Here is a 17,666-nt window from a genome sequence, read left to right on the forward strand (position 1 = left end):
CCCGCCTGCCCTGACTTCTCCGCCTGCCCTGACTTCTCCGCCTGCCCTGACGTCCCCGCCTGCCTTGATGCCAATATAGCAAGACATTTTATAGCCTATGACTTTTAATGAATTATGGATATGGTGTGTGCTGTGACTCGTGGTCTTACATTAATTTTGTTTCTTTTGGATTAATTTACTCATAGATTCTACATCATAATGACAAAAGCAGCAACTGATACTATTAGTAACGCAGTATTAGCCTCGCTCAAAATTGGTAATGCTGACAAAATTATTGTTAGTAATTAATTTTAAAATTACTAAATAACCACACTGTTTTAGTACTTTGTAAATCATACAGCTGTATCGCGAACAATAATGTTAAAAAAATGGTTATAATTATAACCTTAATTTTCAAAGGGGTGAACCGGAAAGCCAGCAGAAAGCCTCTGTCAGATGACCAAAAGCTCCAGTAGCGGGTCATCATATGACTAAGACCCGCGCCAGGAAACATTCTTTCTCCTGACAAACCTTACCTAACCTAATAAATTTTAATGTTGAGTTCCTGGATGACTTCGTTGTCCTGCTACCTGAGCAGGTTCCCTTCTCTCTTCAGTCTAATTATTTGGTCCTTGATCTCAATCTTCCTTTTTTTATGTGGTCGTGTAGTAACTTCGGTTCATAATTAACTTTTTTTCAGTACGTCTCAGATAATGAGTAAACATTGCCCATTTATTGCCTCGGCCGAGACAAAAATGTTCATACTAAACTTTCTTGGTGTAGTGACTCAGGGATGGTAGTTACCTCAGTGTTCAGGTACCACTACTTAATGGCGGGACGTCCAAAAACCTTCCATTTTTCTGTATTTTATGAAACAATTTGTTGCTGAAATTTTTCCATACTTTTGCACCACATCCGCGACTACCTGTACTATTAGCTAAATTGCTGACAACACCTGTCACTTTAGAACATTTACTGGGAAGCTGCTTAATATATTATTAAAAAAAAATATTTTTAAAAGTGACTAGGATGTTTGTGGTATTGTACATGTGCTGAGTTGCCTGGGACAAGCAGGTAAGTTGATGGAAGGCATATATACTCTGACAAATAAATGATAAAATTTTACATTTACCTAATGTTCTCGGGTTGAGTTGAATAGGTTAAAATCTATTGGTTCCTTTTTTTTTGGTTGGTAATGCGTCATCACGGTAGTACATTATCCGCCTGATGTGTCAGTGAATGGTTGTTCCACTCCAGGGAAACTCATTAGGCCGTGACGAAAGCCTCCTTGATTTATGTTTAAAAGCAGTTTGGAGTTGCCCATGAGTCTTGCTCATCACCTTGTAGGTGAGGCAGGGAAAGGAAGTCTCTGGACACCCGTGCAGGAGGCGATGACTTAATCCAGCCATGTTTCCGCACACCATCTTTCTTAATGTCTAGCCTTGATTTCAGAAAGCAACCAGTCCTTCTAACCACCAATTTCCAATGTGTGAGAGTACGTCAGTTTCTGCACGACCTAAGCAGAGATTAAACATTATATATTAGGTTTTTTTAGCCTTAATTTATACTTCTACAAAAAATAAGTAACCATAACATGTAGCAGAGAAGAAATTCTTGGGAATTATATGTTCGTTTTCGTAAGTGAAGGACAAGTTGTAGGAACGTACAGGAAGCAGCGGTATTGTGTAGTAGGCTGCAGCAGATGGTGTAACACCCGTAGTATTGTGTAGTAGGCTGCAGCAGATGGTGTAACACCCGTAGTATTGTGTAGTATGCTGCAGCAGATGGTGTAACACCAGTAGTATTGTGTAGTATGCTGCAGCAGATGGTGTAACACCAGTAGTATTGTGTAGTATGCTGCAGCAGATGGTGTAACACCAGTAGTATTGTGTAGTATGCTGCAGCAGATGGTGTAACACCAGTAGTATTGTGTAGTATGCTGCAGCAGATGGTGTAACACCAGTAGTATTGTGTAGTATGCTGCAGCAGATGGTGTAACACCAGTAGTATTGTGTAGTATGCTGCAGCAGATGGTGTAACACCAGTAGTATTGTGTAGTAGGCTGCAGCAGATGGTGTAACACCAGTAGTATTGTGTAGTAGGCTGCAGCAGATGGTGTAACACCAGTAGTATTGTGTAGTAGGCTGCAGCAGATGGTGTAACACCAGTAGTATTGTGTAGTAGGCTGCAGCAGATGGTGTAACACCAGTAGTATTGTGTAGTAGGCTGCAGCAGATGGTGTAACACCAGTAGTATTGTGTAGTAGGCTGCAGCAGATGGTGTAACACCCGTAGTATTGTGTAGTAGGCTGCAGCAGATGGTATAACACCAGTAGTATTGTGTAGTAGGCTGCAGCAGACGGTGTAACACCAGTGGTATTGTGTAGTAGGCTACAGCAGGTGGTGTAACACCAGTGGTATTATGTAGTAGGCTGCAGCAGGTGGAGTAACACCAGTGGTATTGTGTAGTAGGCTGCAGCAAGTGGTGTAACACCAGTGGTATTGTGTAGTATGCTGCAGCAGATGGCGTAACACCAGTAGTATTGTGTAGTATGCTGCAGCAGATGGTGTAACACCAGTAGTATTGTGTAGTATGCTGCAGCAGATGGTGTAACACCAGTAGTATTGTGTAGTATGCTGCAGCAGATGGTGTAACACCAGTAGTATTGTGTAGTATGCTGCAGCAGATGGTGTAACACCAGTAGTATTGTGTAGTAGGCTGCAGCAGATGGTGTAACACCAGTAGTATTGTGTAGTAGGCTGCAGCAGATGGTGTAACACCAGTAGTATTGTGTAGTAGGCTGCAGCAGATGGTGTAACACCAGTAGTATTGTGTAGTAGGCTGCAGCAGATGGTGTAACACCAGTAGTATTGTGTAGTAGGCTGCAGCAGATGGTGTAACACCAGTAGTATTGTGTAGTAGGCTGCAGCAGACGGTGTAACACCAGTAGTATTACGTAGTAGGCTGCAGCAGACGGTGTAACACCAGTGGTATTGTGTAGTAGGCTGCAGCAGGTGGTGTAACACCAGTGGTATTATGTAGTAGGCTGCAGCAGGTGGAGTAACACCAGTGGTATTGTGTAGTAGGCTGCAGCAAGTGGTGTAACACCAGTGGTATTGTGTAGTAGGCTGCAGCAGGTTGTGTAACACCAGTGGTATTGTGTAGTAGGCTGCAGCAAGTGGTGTAACACCAGTAGTATTGTGTAGTAGGCTGCAGCAGACGGTGTAACACCAGTGGTATTGTGTAGTAGGCTGCAGCAGGTGGTGCAACACCAGTGGTATTATGTAGTAGGCTGCAGCAGGTGGAGTAACACCAGTGGTATTGTGTAGTAGGCTGCAGCAAGTGGTGTAACACCAGTGGTATTGTGTAGTAGGCTGCAGCAGGTTGTGTAACACCAGTGGTATTGTGTAGCTGCAGCAAGTGGTGTAACACCAGTGGTATTGTGTAGTAGGCTGCAGCAGGTGGTGTAACACCAGTAGTATTGTATAGTAGGCTGCAGCAGGTGGAGTAACACCAGTGGTAATGTGTAGTAGGCTGCACCAGGTGGTGTAACACCAGCGGTATTGTGTAGTAGGCTGCACCAGGTGGTGTAACACCAGCAGTATTGTGTAATAGGATGCAAGAGATGGTGTGACAGCAGTGAACCCCGGGACGTCCATGTTTAAGTTAGATCTATTGTCTAAAGTTACAGATAAATTTAGGTTACACTTAGAGTAATTACGATATTGGTTAATTAAATTGTCAGATTTTTAAAACAAAGTTAATTATATTAGGTTAGGCCTATTCTAGATTAGACGATCCTAGATGACTTGCTTCCGGTAAGATTGCGTTAGGTTACGCCAGATTAAGATTTGGTAAAATTGATGCTAAAACGTTTGGTGCAGAAATGACTTGGGTGGGTGTCCACTCTGACATCACCAGCGACGTTGTGATGTCACCAGCGACGCTGTGATGTCACCAGCGACGCTGTGATGTCACCAGCGAGGCCTTGATGTCACCAGCGACGCTGTGATGTCACCAGCGAGGCCTTGATGTCACCAGCGAGGCCTTGATGTCACCAGCGAGGCCTTGATGTCACCAGCGACGCTGTGATGTCACCAGCGAGGCTGTGATGTCACTAGCGAGGCCTTGATGTCACCAGCGAGGCCGTGATGTCACCAGCGAGGCCGTGATGTCACCAGCGAGGTCGTGATGTCACCAGCGAGGCCGTGATGTCACCAGCGAGGCCGTGATGTCACCAGCAAGGCCGTGATGTCACCAGCGACGCTGTGATGTCACCAGCGAGGCCTTGATGTCACCAGCGACGCTGTGATGTCACCAGCGAGGCCTTGATGTCACCAGCGAGGCCTTGATGTCACCAGCGAGGCCTTGATGTCACCAGCGACGCTGTGATGTCACCAGCGAGGCTGTGATGTCACTAGCGAGGCCTTGATGTCACCAGCGAGGCTGTGATGTCACCAGCGAGGCCGTGATGTCACCAGCGAGACCTTGATGTCATCAGCGAGGCCGTGATGTCACCAGCGACGCTGTGATGTCACCAGCGAGGCCTTGATGTCACCAGCTACGCTGTGATGTCACCAGCGAGGCCTTGATGTCACCAGCGAGGCCGTGATGTCACCAGCGAGGCCGTGATGTCACCAGCGAGGCCGTGATGTCACCAGCGAGGCCGTGATGTCACCAGCGAGGCCGTGATGTCACCAGCAAGGCCGTGATGTCACCAGCGACGCTGTGATGTCACCGGTGACTGAGAAACTTGTGGTAAATGAGTTATTCAGACAACGTTGGCAGGAAGCTCCTAGCTAAGGCCAACCCATTCTTAGAAAACCGTGTTAAATTTACAGGGGTCAGTTTTTTATTGATCTAAGTAGCAAAAAAAAAAAAATGTTTTATGTTAGGTTTTCAATTTAATCTTTCTAGTAGCAGACGGATAACTCAAATTTTTCTTTTAAATTTGTTTACTTTAGGCGACTTTTCAAAATGTTACCATGAAACTAATGAAGCTAGGTCAAGTTTGGGTAATACACAAATAACCCGCACATAAGAGGAAACTTATGATGGTGTTGCGGTCCAACTTTGACCATTAATTAGTTACACAGTTGAGGTAAGATATGGATCATATTAAGTTTAATATGGGGGAGGGGGGGTAAATATGTAATACAGAGTGAGAGGTAAGCGGTGCCAGCAATTTAATATTGAAAATTGCTGTGTATGTATGAGTCTTCAAGATAGTGAGCAAATTGACATGCATACTGTATCAGTTTTTGTTTTTGAAAGGTGATGGTGTAAGGCTGGCATTGACGGCTGTGTCGCCATAAGGCTAGCCGCAAGAAGATTAATGTTTTCCAACTTGTTGCAGTCAGTTTATATCTCCACAACAGTCAGTTTATATCTCCTTCAAATTGACGTTGTGAGAAGAATAGGAAGAATAGGTAGGCGTGTCCTACTTTTTAAGGGGAGTGACTCAGTGAATGAAGTATACCGTAAACCAACAATATATTATTTGTATCTCAGAATATCTGACACATACTTTATATATAACTAGATTTCACCGAACTGTACTTTCCCTCCACTTCATTTATTATTGTAAAAACAGAACACAACATATTATAAAAAAAAGATACCAAGCAGGTTTCTCATACTCTCCAGCTCCAGTGTAGCTAACATCATCTCCAGGATCTTAGCAGCAGCGACAAAGACCTCACGAGAAAAGTCCCGATGCACCTCTGACATCTAAGAAATGTGTGTGACAACGTAGAGGCTGCGACAATATCTGTGTAAGAAGCAGCGAGAGATCAGTGAGCATGAATATGTATGCTTCATTGGCAATAATAATACACAAAATCACTAATGAACGTCTTATGCGGTGGGATGAGGCTAAACGGATCATAAAAGAAGAGTACCTGTATAAACACCGTTGCCTAAAATCTATCGCAATGTCTTAGCAATACAGCTGCACAAAACATCGGAAGTTTTAGCATATCCAAAGTTCTGGTCAAGTTAATTTACAGGATACGACCATTATGCGGCCTAACACATTACTGTACACCTAACTTCAGCCTATCTGACCTTCAGTTATAATTCTGACTTGTGTTCTGTATTGTGTTGAAGAAACTCCTGGTGAGCGAAGCTTCAAAGTAAGAGTTCTCTATACGTTGCAGGTGTGTTTATATACATTTGGAGGTTCTAGGTATCTTGTGTGCTTTACAAATGTAATATTTGTCACCACCACAAGAGGAATTAGGGTATACTCTGACAGTAATGTTGTCCTGGCTGTTGTCCTATTCTGGTGAAGTCGTTCCATTTTTCTTTTAACATGTCAATGAATAAGACGTGAAACTTTATTATCTGTATTCCCGAAATATTTCGTCTACACAGTAGGCTTCTACAGTTGAATATAGAGGTAACTAAACTTGATCAGTCTTGAAATAGTTCTGAGGTGGTCTGTACCTCAGCTCCATATTCTCCATCAGTTGATGGAGCTGGATGCTTGCCAAGTCTGATGGACTGATCACATCATCTTTACCTCTCCACTGCTGCTGCCATCTCCAGACTGCTGAGTAAGCGAAACGTTTCGGGAATAAAGACGTAAGTGTTTTACATGTCTTATTCATCAACCTGTCTTTATTGTATACCATTACTATAATTGTTCAACATGTAATAGTATGTGCAGCGTTACCTCTTGAAGAAAAGAGCAGTCAGTCTCAGTAATCGCCCTCCTTGAGTACTGGAAGTATTTTCTTGGCCCTTCTGCACTCCTAAATGAAATGTGAAAGATAGTGCAGCGTGGCGATGTTACTAATGATGCCATATTCATGTTACTAGTGATGCCACAGTCATGTTACTAGTGATGCCACATTCATGTTGTAAGTATACGGGCTTCAGAATTTGTAGGATCTCAGAAAGAACCCAGTCAAGGCTCCTCGTTGGTTTATATTATTATGAGGAAAGAGTGTATTAGTTTGTCTAAAATACTCTGAGCAACGGTAATATAAAGATGTATTTAATACTACAATCTAACATTTCGTCTATATATCCGGAAATTCACGTGTACAAAAAATTTTAGTTTCTTATTAACTTGTACACAACGTTCACTACATGCGATTATCATTAGAATGACAAAATTCTCCTGCGTTCTTCATTACCGTAGTCATGTACACCAACGTACTTGGTTGCCTTGTTTACGGCGCGGTGGTGGTGTGATATCATCACGGTGGGAAAGCATAGCCTTGGTGTTGCTGATTTTAATAAATATTTTGGATTTGTGTGAGCGTGTATTAGGACTGTGAGATCACTTCTTTGTGCATTTCGTGTATTAATCTTTATTTAGAATTCAGTCTACAGAGTTGTTTGACCCCTTTTTGGGTGTAGAGCATAACTTGATTATTATAATAATTAGCTTAAATCTGTGTTTAGTGTGAATGTTTCACTTACATCAATATTTCAATTGTTAAATATAGTGTCATCTACTGCTGTGCACGCGCGCAAGCACTAGTGACTACAGTACCCATCTCTAAATTCAGGCAGAAATTAGGGAGAAGGTTAGCAAATCCCTAGCATGCGGGGCTCTCACTGCTAGAAGGGCACTGGCCTTTCGTAAGAAAATTTTGTAACAATTTTGTGGCTGTCTTCAAGGCACTGGACAGGCATCTAAAGTCAGTACCTGACCAACCGGGCTGTGGTTCATACGCCAGCTTGCGTGCGGCCAGCAGTAACAGCCAGGTTGATCAGACTCTGATCCACCATGAGGCCTGGTCTCAGACCGGGCCGCGGGGGCGTTGACCCCCGAAACCTTCTCCAGGTAAACTCCAGGCAAATATTCTCCACTGGGAAGCCAGCGTCGGTGAGGATCGTTTGTGGTATTTGAAAAGCTGATCTATCTGAAGAGGCTACAAGGAAATCGCACTGAATTATTCTTTCAATAAATATTGAATAATGCCCCCTAAAAGTCTTGCAAATACTGTATGCAAATCTTCCCCCCCCCCCCCACTAATCTGCTAGATGCATAACATGAACATAGGTGTGGAAAAATTTGTTATATTTTCCGGATGATTTAATCATGAGTATTGTGGAAAATACTGTATATTTATCTAAGAATTGCAATGCATACAATTCATGGAATGATAAAGTTGAAAGATTGAAGGAACTTGACAGATGTATCAGGTGTTTGGGTAATCACAATGTAAAGGATTGTTATGCCAAATTAAACTTCTGTTATCAATGCCACAAAGGAAGACACCATATAGTCATGTGTAAAGGTCTATATGATAATGTTGATAATGATAATGTTGACAATCCTGACACAACAGTGGCTAATGTAAAAATTGCTGCTAATGTTAATAATGATGGTTTTGCTGAAGTAGCCTTACCTGTGTTACAGGTAAAAATTGATGATAAAAGGCATAAATCAAAAATTGTAAATGCATTATTGGATCAGGGATCCCAACGTACTTTCATAAAACGTAAATGTCTTGATGGTATGAAAGTACAGATGGGAGATCCCACAACTTTAAAATTATCTGGTTTTCTCTCGGATAAAAGGGCTCAATTGTATGACACTGTTTATGTCACTGTCAGGTTGGGCAATAAGAAAAAACGGTGTTAATGCAGTAATTGTAGATAGACTTCCAGAGAAAATATCTACAGTAGGGCTTAGTAAAGCTACAGAAAGACTTTCACATAATGTAAATTTAGCACCTTCTGGGGTAAGTGATGATTCTGTAGGTCCAATAAATATTTTGATAGGTAGTGACTATTATGCCTCCTTTGTAAAGGGTATGGTAAAGAAATGTGGTGTCACCCTTTTGAAGACTGCAGGAGGCCATGTAATGTATGGTAGGATTCCCCGTAATAATAATTCATGACTAGAGGAAACTACAAATACCATAACTGTGTGTCTTACTCATGAAGTTGTACCCCAGTATAATTCTTCCATAGAGGATGGTGTTGAGCCAGTGCATAAATTGTGGGAATTAGACAGCATTGGAATAAATGTAAATGAAGAAAGTCCAGACGATTCTTTTACTCAGGAGCAATACCTGAGAGATGTAAAATTTGAATCTGGACAATACTGGGTACGACTTCCGTGGAGACTGAACCATCCAGAATTGCCCACTAATTACAGAATGGCATATGGGCAATTAAAGGCTCAGCTCTGCGAACTGAGTAAGACACCAGAATTGTTAACTGCTTATAATGATATAATTGCTAAGCAATTAATTAATAAATTTATAGAAGAGGTACCTCCTGAGCAAGCCAAAATTTATGGTCATTATTTGCCACATCACGGAGTGAAGAAGGATTCTAAGACCACTCCTTTGAGGATTGTGTTTAATTGTAGTGCCAGGAGTAACAAAAATGTACCTAGTTTAAATGACTGTTTGATGACAGGTCCGTCGTTGACGGAAAAATTAGGAGATATCTTATTAAATTTCAGGGTAAAGAATTATGCCTCTACGGCTGACATAAGTAAAGCTTTCCTAAGAGTGGGTTTACAAGAGGCTGACCGGAATTGTACCTGCTTCTTATGACCTGAGAATCCTAGTGACGCACTTAGCCCTCTGAAAACCTTTCGCTTTAGGAGCGTATTATTTGGTGCTACATCCAGTCCGTTCCTACTTCAAGCGACGATAAATGCACACCTTAAACGTAGTAGCAGGCTGTCTGGGGATGGAAATATGAGAGGGAGGAGGATGGCATGGTTGAGACATGGTTGAAAAACACAATTTTATGTTTGGAAGTGTAGAGGTTTGAGCCTAGGTGTTATACTAGATAGATAGGTAATGATATAAAATACCGACAGGATGAGAAATGAACATAAATACAGCTTTACTGACGATGTTTCGCCCAGTGTCATTATAAAGTAATTTGTGACTTGAGCCCCTCTATGGACGAAACTTCGTCAATAAAATTTTTATGCAACTGCATTTGTTGTTCTAATCTAGCAGGTGCTCCTCTTACCTGTCAGCGTACCATTATCTAGAAAAAAAGGTGGAATAGGACAGTGTGATGATAATTTACCTAGCCGTCATGCAGAAGAAAAACTGGCAAATCTGCTGGGCGCCCTCCAGTGAAGTAACTTCGTGACTCCCAATCAAGAACGTCAAATCTTTTCAGTATCCCGCTGAAACGAATATAGAGACACGTAAAAAAATTGCACTCGAACGGTCCTCAAAACTAGGTCTTTATTAAGAGAGTGTACTCTTGAATTTTGATTTTAATATGTGTATTGTTTTCGTGTACGTCACTAATACCGGAGAAAGCTGCTGTCTGTCTGGACTGAGGAATACCTAAAAAGTCAACACGATTTTTTTTTCGATGCACTTGACACTTTTTTTTAACGAATTCTTCCGATGACCTCTTAGTCAATGATGAGACGGATGGTGTTATCAAAAACAGTATCAGCTTTATTTTCAGTATGCATAGGGACGAACCAACTTTGTTTGGTATTAGACCAGAAATGAGCCGTGTGATTTTCAAAACTTCTGAAGTTTCGCTAAAAACTAAACCATCTTCATATACTGTCATACTATTGAACATCCTGCCCACGGAAATATGTTGCTCATGTAACGAAAAGAGTAGCGCTAGGTTGTGGCCACTGGTGGCAGTATTGTTGCACCACTGCCCCCTGAGTTCTCCCCCCCCCCTCTCAGTGCAATGTTTTCATCCCAAGTAGTAATTGCACCTTTTGTAATTGACCCAACTGTGTTTCCTTCTTCAGTTGTCATGCATACTTGAGTCTTAAGTTTCTTGTCTGTAGAACTCTTTATTTGTCTGTCTCGGTAATTTGTTTTTAGGAAGGATTAAGTTATTCACTTAGAACAGTCTGTTACCGATTTGATACTGGATGAGGCCAGAGTGTTTCTGTATCTCGTCACCATCAATAATGTTAAAAAATAGCAGTTTGTACCATGCCATGACCTTCCTCCATGGTGAATTATCCGTTTACTTTAAAGGTCTGTAAATTTAGCTGCTGCTTGTGGGCAAGAATCTTTTAGAATGTAGAGCAGGGTTCTGGATGCAAATCAGTTAGCCCGCAGGAGATAAACTGATGGAATGAAATGGGAAGATATGGTTCAGTTGCTAATGGAACCTAGAACACATGTCATGTTTGCGGAGAGAGTCAGTATTCATAATTTTGTGAAATTCTCCAAAGTCCTGATATATATAATTTTTCACCTTGAGGATCACTAGCTGCATCAGCTTCTAACATCTAGCTGTCTAGCCAAACTATAGGGTGAGGGTTGGCTGGGTAAGGTGGGGGTCGGCGCTACCCAAATGAGGTAGGAAGGTGTCCCAGCTTTGAATGCCAATACGCTTGGTAAGTTACTGACTTCATTTTCCGTGTGGTGACCTGCATCTGCATGAATAATGTATGTGCTTTGTGATTTACACACACACACACGCACACAAACACGCATGCACGCACGCACACACACACACACACACACACACACACACACACACACACACACACACACACACACACACACACACACACACACACACACACACTACAAGAAGGCCTTCGACACAGTTCCTCACAAGAGGTTACTGCAAAAGCTAGAGGACCAGGCACACATAACAGGAAAGGCACTGCAATGGATCAGAGAATATCTGACAGGGAGGCAACAACGAGTCATGGTACGCGACGAGGTGTCAGAGTGGGCGCCTGTGACAAGCGGGGTTTCACAGGGGTCAGTCCTAGGACCTGTGCTGTTCTTGGTATATGTGAACGACATAACGGAAGGGATAGACTCAGAAGTGTCCTTGTTTGCAGATGATGTGAAGTTAATGAGAAGAATCAAATCGGACGAGGATCAGGCAGGACTACAAAGAGACCTGGACAGGCTACAAGCCTGGTCCAGCAACTGGCTCCTTGAATTTAACCCTGCCAAATGCAAAGTCATGAAGATTGGGGAAGGGCAAAGAAGACCGCAGACACAATATAGTTTAGATGGCCAAAGACTGCAAACCTCACTCAAGGAAAAAGATCCGGGGGTGAGTATAACACCGAGCATATCTCCTGAGGCGCACATCTATCAGATAACTGCTGCAGCATACGGGCGCCTGGCAAACCTACGGATAGCGTTCCGATACCTCAGTAAGGATTCGTTTAAGACTCTGTATACCATCTACGTCAGGCCCATACTGGAGTATGCAGCACCAGTTTGGAATCCACACCTAGTCAAGCACGTCAAGAAATTAGAGAAAGTGCAAAGGTTTGCAACAAGACTAGTCCCAGAGCTACGGGGATTGTCCTATGAAGAAAGGTTGAGGGAAATCGGCCTGACGACACTGGAGGACAGGAGGGTCAGGGGAGACATGATAACGACATATAAAATACTGCGCGGAATAGACGAGGTGGACAAAGACGGGATGTTCCAGAGATGGGACACAGACACAAGAGGTCACAATTGGAAGCTGAAGACTCAGATGAATCAAAGGGATGTTAGGAAGTATTTCTTCAGTCATAGAGTAGTCAGGCCATGGAATAGCCTAGAAAGTGATGTAGTGGAGGCAGGAACCATACATAGTTTTAAGGCGAGGTATGATAGAGCTCATGGGGCAGGGAGAGAGAGGACCTAGTAGCAATCAGCGAAGAGGCGGGGCCAGGAGCTGTGAATCGACCCCTGCAACCACAAATAGGTGAGTACAAATAGGTGAGTACACACACACACACACACATACACACAGGGGCATGCCCTACGAGGAGAGGTTAAGGGAAATCGACCTTACGACACTGGAGGACAGGGGAGATAGGGGGGGACATGATAACGACATATATAATACTGAGAGGAATTGACAAGGCGGACAGAGACAGTGTGTTCCAGAGATGGGACTCAGCAACAAGGGGACACAGTTGGAAGCTGAAGACAGATGAATCACGGGAATGTTCGGAAGTATTTCTTCAAGTCACAGAGTAGTCAGGAAGTGGAATAGTTTGGGAAGCGATGTAGTGGAGCCAGGATCCATTCATAGCTTTAAGCAGAGGTATGATAAAGCTCATTGTGCAGGGAGAATGACCCAGTAGCGGCCAGTGAAGAGGCGGGGCCAGGAGCTATGAATCGACCCCTGCAACCACAGCTAGGAGAGTACACACACACAGACTGTCTAATCGACATGTGCCTAGGACAAAATGGTAACCAACACACACACACACACGATAAAAACTCATAGAGCAGGGAGAGAGTGGACCTAGTAGCGATCAGCGAAGAGGCGGGGCCAGGAGATGTGAATCGACCTGTTCAACTACAAATAGGCGAGTACACACACACACCATATCGTCAAAGGTTCAAATCAACGGAATAACCTGTGGCCAGTGCTCGCCTGGCATATCTGAGAGTGGCTTTCAGGAATCTCAACAGTCATTCAAGGGTGCTTTATGCAACATGTCAGGCCCATCTTGGAGTACGCAGCACCAGTGTGGAACCCACACCTGAGGAAGCATGAAACTGGAGAAAGTTCAGAAGTATGCAACGAGATTGGTTCCAGAGCTGTGAGGTATGAACTACAAAGAAAAACTAAAGAAATTGAACCTTATGACCCTGGAGGACAGAAGGGCCAGGAGATACTTGATGACATATAAAATGCTCAAACGAATTAATGGGGCAGAAAGGGACATGTTTGTGAGGCGGGACACATGTACTCGAGGGGCACATTGGGACAAGCTAAAGACACACCTGAGTCACGGATGTCAGGAAGTATATCTTCAGCCTCAGAGTGAAGGGAAGTGTAATGACCTCAATGAAGAAATGGAGGTAGACTCCATACTTTTAAGAATGGGTACGATAGAGACTACGAGGCTAGGAGGGAATGAATCTGAAAAGTAAATTAAGAGGTGGGGTCAGGAGCTAAGACGATCCCTGTAACCACAAATAAGTGAGTACACACACGCACTTATATACATACATACACACAACGGGCCAAGTGTCTAATCGACATGTGCCTATGAGACAATGGCACATTTATATATATATATATATATATATATATATATTATATATATATGTATATATATATAATATATATATATAATATATGTATATATATATAATATATATATATATATATAATATATATTTATATATATATATTTATATATATATATATATATATATATATATATATATATATATATATATATATATATATATATATATATATATAATGTATATATATATATATATATATATATATATATATATATATATATATTATATATATATATATATATATATATATTATATATATATATAATGTATATATATATATTATATATATATATATATATATATATATATATATATATATATATATATATATATATATATATATATATATGTCGTGCCGAATATGTAAAACTGGTCAATTAGCAAGAACTCATTTAAAATTAAGTCCTTTCTGAAAATTTCTTTTATACGTTTAAAGATATATTTTTTTCATTAATGTTGATGTAAAAATTTATAATTTTGCACCAAAAGGAACTTAGAAAACTTACCTAACCTTATTATAATAGGCGCAATTTATTATAGCCTAACCCAACTAAATATATTTTAGATTTGTTTACAATAATTTAATACAAAACAAACACAGTGAAATATATTTTTTTCGTTAGGTTCAGAATGATTTTGGTGAAATTATTGCATACACAAATTTTCACTTGTCCTATATGGCAAGATGAGCGTTGCTATTTAAGCCAAGATCGCAAGTTCTGCCTATTCGGCACGACATATATATATATATATGTGTGTGTGTGTGTGTGTGTGTGTGTGTCGTGCCAAATGGGTAAAACTGGTCACTTAGCAAGAACTCATTTAAAATTAATTCCTTTCTAAATTTTTCTCTTATACGTTTAAAGATGTATTTTTTCATTAATTTTAATGTAAAAATTTTGAATTTTGCTCCAAAAGAATCTTAGAAAACTTACCTAACCTTATTATAACAAGAACAATTTATTTTAGCCTAACCTAACTAAATATATTTTAGATTTGTTTACAATAATTTAATACTAAACAAACACAGCGAAATATATTTTTTTCGTTAGGTTCAGACTAATTTAATACTAAACAAACACAGCGAAATATATTTTTTTCGTTAGGTTCAGAATGATTTTGGCGAAATTATTGCATACACAAATTTTCACTTGTCCTATATGGCAAGATGAGCGTTGCTATTTAAGCCAAGATCGCAAGTTCTGCCTATTCGGCACGACATATATATATATATATATATATATATATATATATATATATATATATATATATATATATATATATATATATATATATATATATATATATATATATATATATATATGTATATATACTTAGTTTATTTTAATCCCGATTTTACGGATTAAATTATCTTTGGTGGTGAGCAAGTTACATGCTTGGTAAAAGGACACAAGTGCAACTCAAGTGACATTTTATTGCGGCAACGTTTCGCTCTTCAGCATTGTCAAACCATTATAAACGACACAAGATATGCATAGGTAACAACATGAGGTAAAAGAGCATAAGCACTGCAGTAGGCCTACTGGCCCGTGTTGTAAAAGTGGAAGTAACTTTTGGTTGCTATGTGATGGCGGGGTTTATTGTTTTGAGAATTCTTGCTGATACTTCAGAGATGATAAAGCTGCCTTTATTATGTTTAATGTCTGAAATTACGATTAAAGATGATTCAAGGCATTTACATCTGCAGATATTTCGTTCTTTGATCACTAGGCGGCGGGCGTCACTGAATCTCATTCAATGGCTGATGGAGTTATTTTTACCTAACATATTGTCGGTAATTCTACCTTTATTACAGTTTATATGCAGCCTTAATTAATAACCTATTGTGTAGTCAATTGGCAGAAAAGCTTTAAACTTAATTAAGCAACTTACCTGGTAGTAGGGTAGACGGTTATTGTACAGTACGGAGGGTACGAATTCCATAAAAGCTGTACTTGCTAAGCCTTGGTGCTGATTTCTCAGTAGTGATTGTTTCCTGATAACAATCACCGGTGCTCTCACCGTCACTGTCACCTAACCCGCTACTCTATCTCCACCACAACTACGCCATCCCTATCATCAATAACTATCAATTATCATTTTCATCACAGCTGCCTGGTCACTTATTTTACGTTACGGTTAATGTTTGAAATCATGGCAGATGCAGTTTAATGGTGACAAATGTAAGGTCCCAAATTATGAAGAAAGGAACACCGTCATTTATAAGCTAAATAATGAGAACTTTAAACGGATACGACTTGAAAATTCTAGTTAGAAGAAACCGTAAACGAAGGCAGCAGTGGTTAAGTGTTTACAATAAGGTTGAGTGCTTGACCTAAACAAATATACCGTATATAACCCAGATCAAAAGGTTATACAACCCCTCGATAACTAGTTCGTTTAATTTTATTTAGTTAATGCGTTGAAAAGTAAAGATAAAATTAATCTCCTGTATCTTGAATCTTGCTTCTGCTGCCACCCTCACTCCACATCATTCATCACCGCCGTTCTGCTGGTCCCTTCAACCTTATTTTAGAGACGAAACTGTAGTATATCATACATTATGTCTCACTATCATGTAGTATATTATACATTATGTCCACTATCATGGACGAAGCTCATGCAGCCTGACTCACCAGCTTGGTGGCTAGCGAAAAGAGAAACTTTATTGCAATTTAGTTAATATGTATTTGGCTTCTTACTAGTTTTGTGTGGCTTCGCACAAACTCGCAGTTTATGGTGTTCTTTGTTAGTGGCTCGCGCAGAGGGGGAGGGGGCTATTGGAGGGAGCATGAGGGATAGAAGGGGTTTGAGGGATCTTAAGGGGATGGGTGGATTCAGGAGGGGGTGGAGAGCCGGAGAGAGGGGGGAGAAAACCATATAACAGGTTTGTGGGCTAGTTAACACTTCGTGGACGGAAACAATGTAAAGGTGTGCTTATTGTAGAGTTCTTTAGCAAGTGAATGAGGATATTAAGACAGCCGTAAAAGGTCATAGGAAAACACTGGTTTAACATTAGAGTTGTAGAGGAGTTTAACTGACATTTACCTGGAGTTTACCTCTAGATGATTTCGGGGAGCCAGTGTCCCCGCGGCCTTTTCCCAGACTAAGCCTCCAGATAGATAACCTAATCACTAGGCTGTTGGTGCTAATCGCAAGCAGTTCGACGTATGTCGATCAGGAACTGACCTGCGAAACTTACCAAGTTCCCAGGGGTCTGTTGGTTGCTAATTCTCCTTACGTATGAAAGGAAGGTGTTGAAACGTCTTTGTCCCTTTACACTTAATTGTGTACCCATTGCACCCCTACTTTTCCTTGCGGGATATTTTTTCACCGTCTGCCAAGCCTCTTGCTTTCAAAGGGAGTGATTGCTGAATGCCTATTTGAGATCAATCCCTTTAGAATTTTCATGTGTAAATTATTACGGATCTTTCTTGCCTACGTTCCAAGGAGTACAGATCAAGGGACTTCAAACGTTCCCAATAATTCTAATGTTCGACTGAATTTATAAGAGCATCGAAGGTTCTCTCTACATTTTCCAGATCTGCAGTTTCGCCTGCATTAAAAGATGCAGTATTTATTTCCTCAATTCCATAGCGGAGTAACAGAAATTTGTCCGCAGTGAACATCACGTTTGTTGTCAGTGACACTTGTAATGAGTCTTTAAATTTTTGGTTGTAAATTTAGCAAATATAT

At 40.8% G+C, this 17,666-nt stretch overlaps 1 long non-coding RNA gene across 1 annotated transcript; it reads right to left on the reverse strand.

Annotated features, from left to right (window-relative positions):
* Positions 1-844: 844 nt before the first annotated feature.
* Positions 845-16,601, reverse strand: LOC128690380 (uncharacterized). Its single transcript, XR_008407286.2, has 4 exons — positions 15,864-16,601; positions 9,997-10,099; positions 5,619-5,749; positions 845-1,495 (listed from the first exon to the last, which is right to left on the reverse strand). It is a non-coding gene; the product is annotated as an uncharacterized lncRNA (long non-coding RNA).
* Positions 16,602-17,666: the final 1,065 nt, after the last annotated feature.

The sequence above is a fragment of the Cherax quadricarinatus genome, chromosome 29 (genome assembly GCF_038502225.1).
Source record: "Cherax quadricarinatus isolate ZL_2023a chromosome 29, ASM3850222v1, whole genome shotgun sequence".
In the NCBI taxonomy this organism is placed as follows: domain Eukaryota; kingdom Metazoa; phylum Arthropoda; class Malacostraca; order Decapoda; family Parastacidae; genus Cherax; species Cherax quadricarinatus.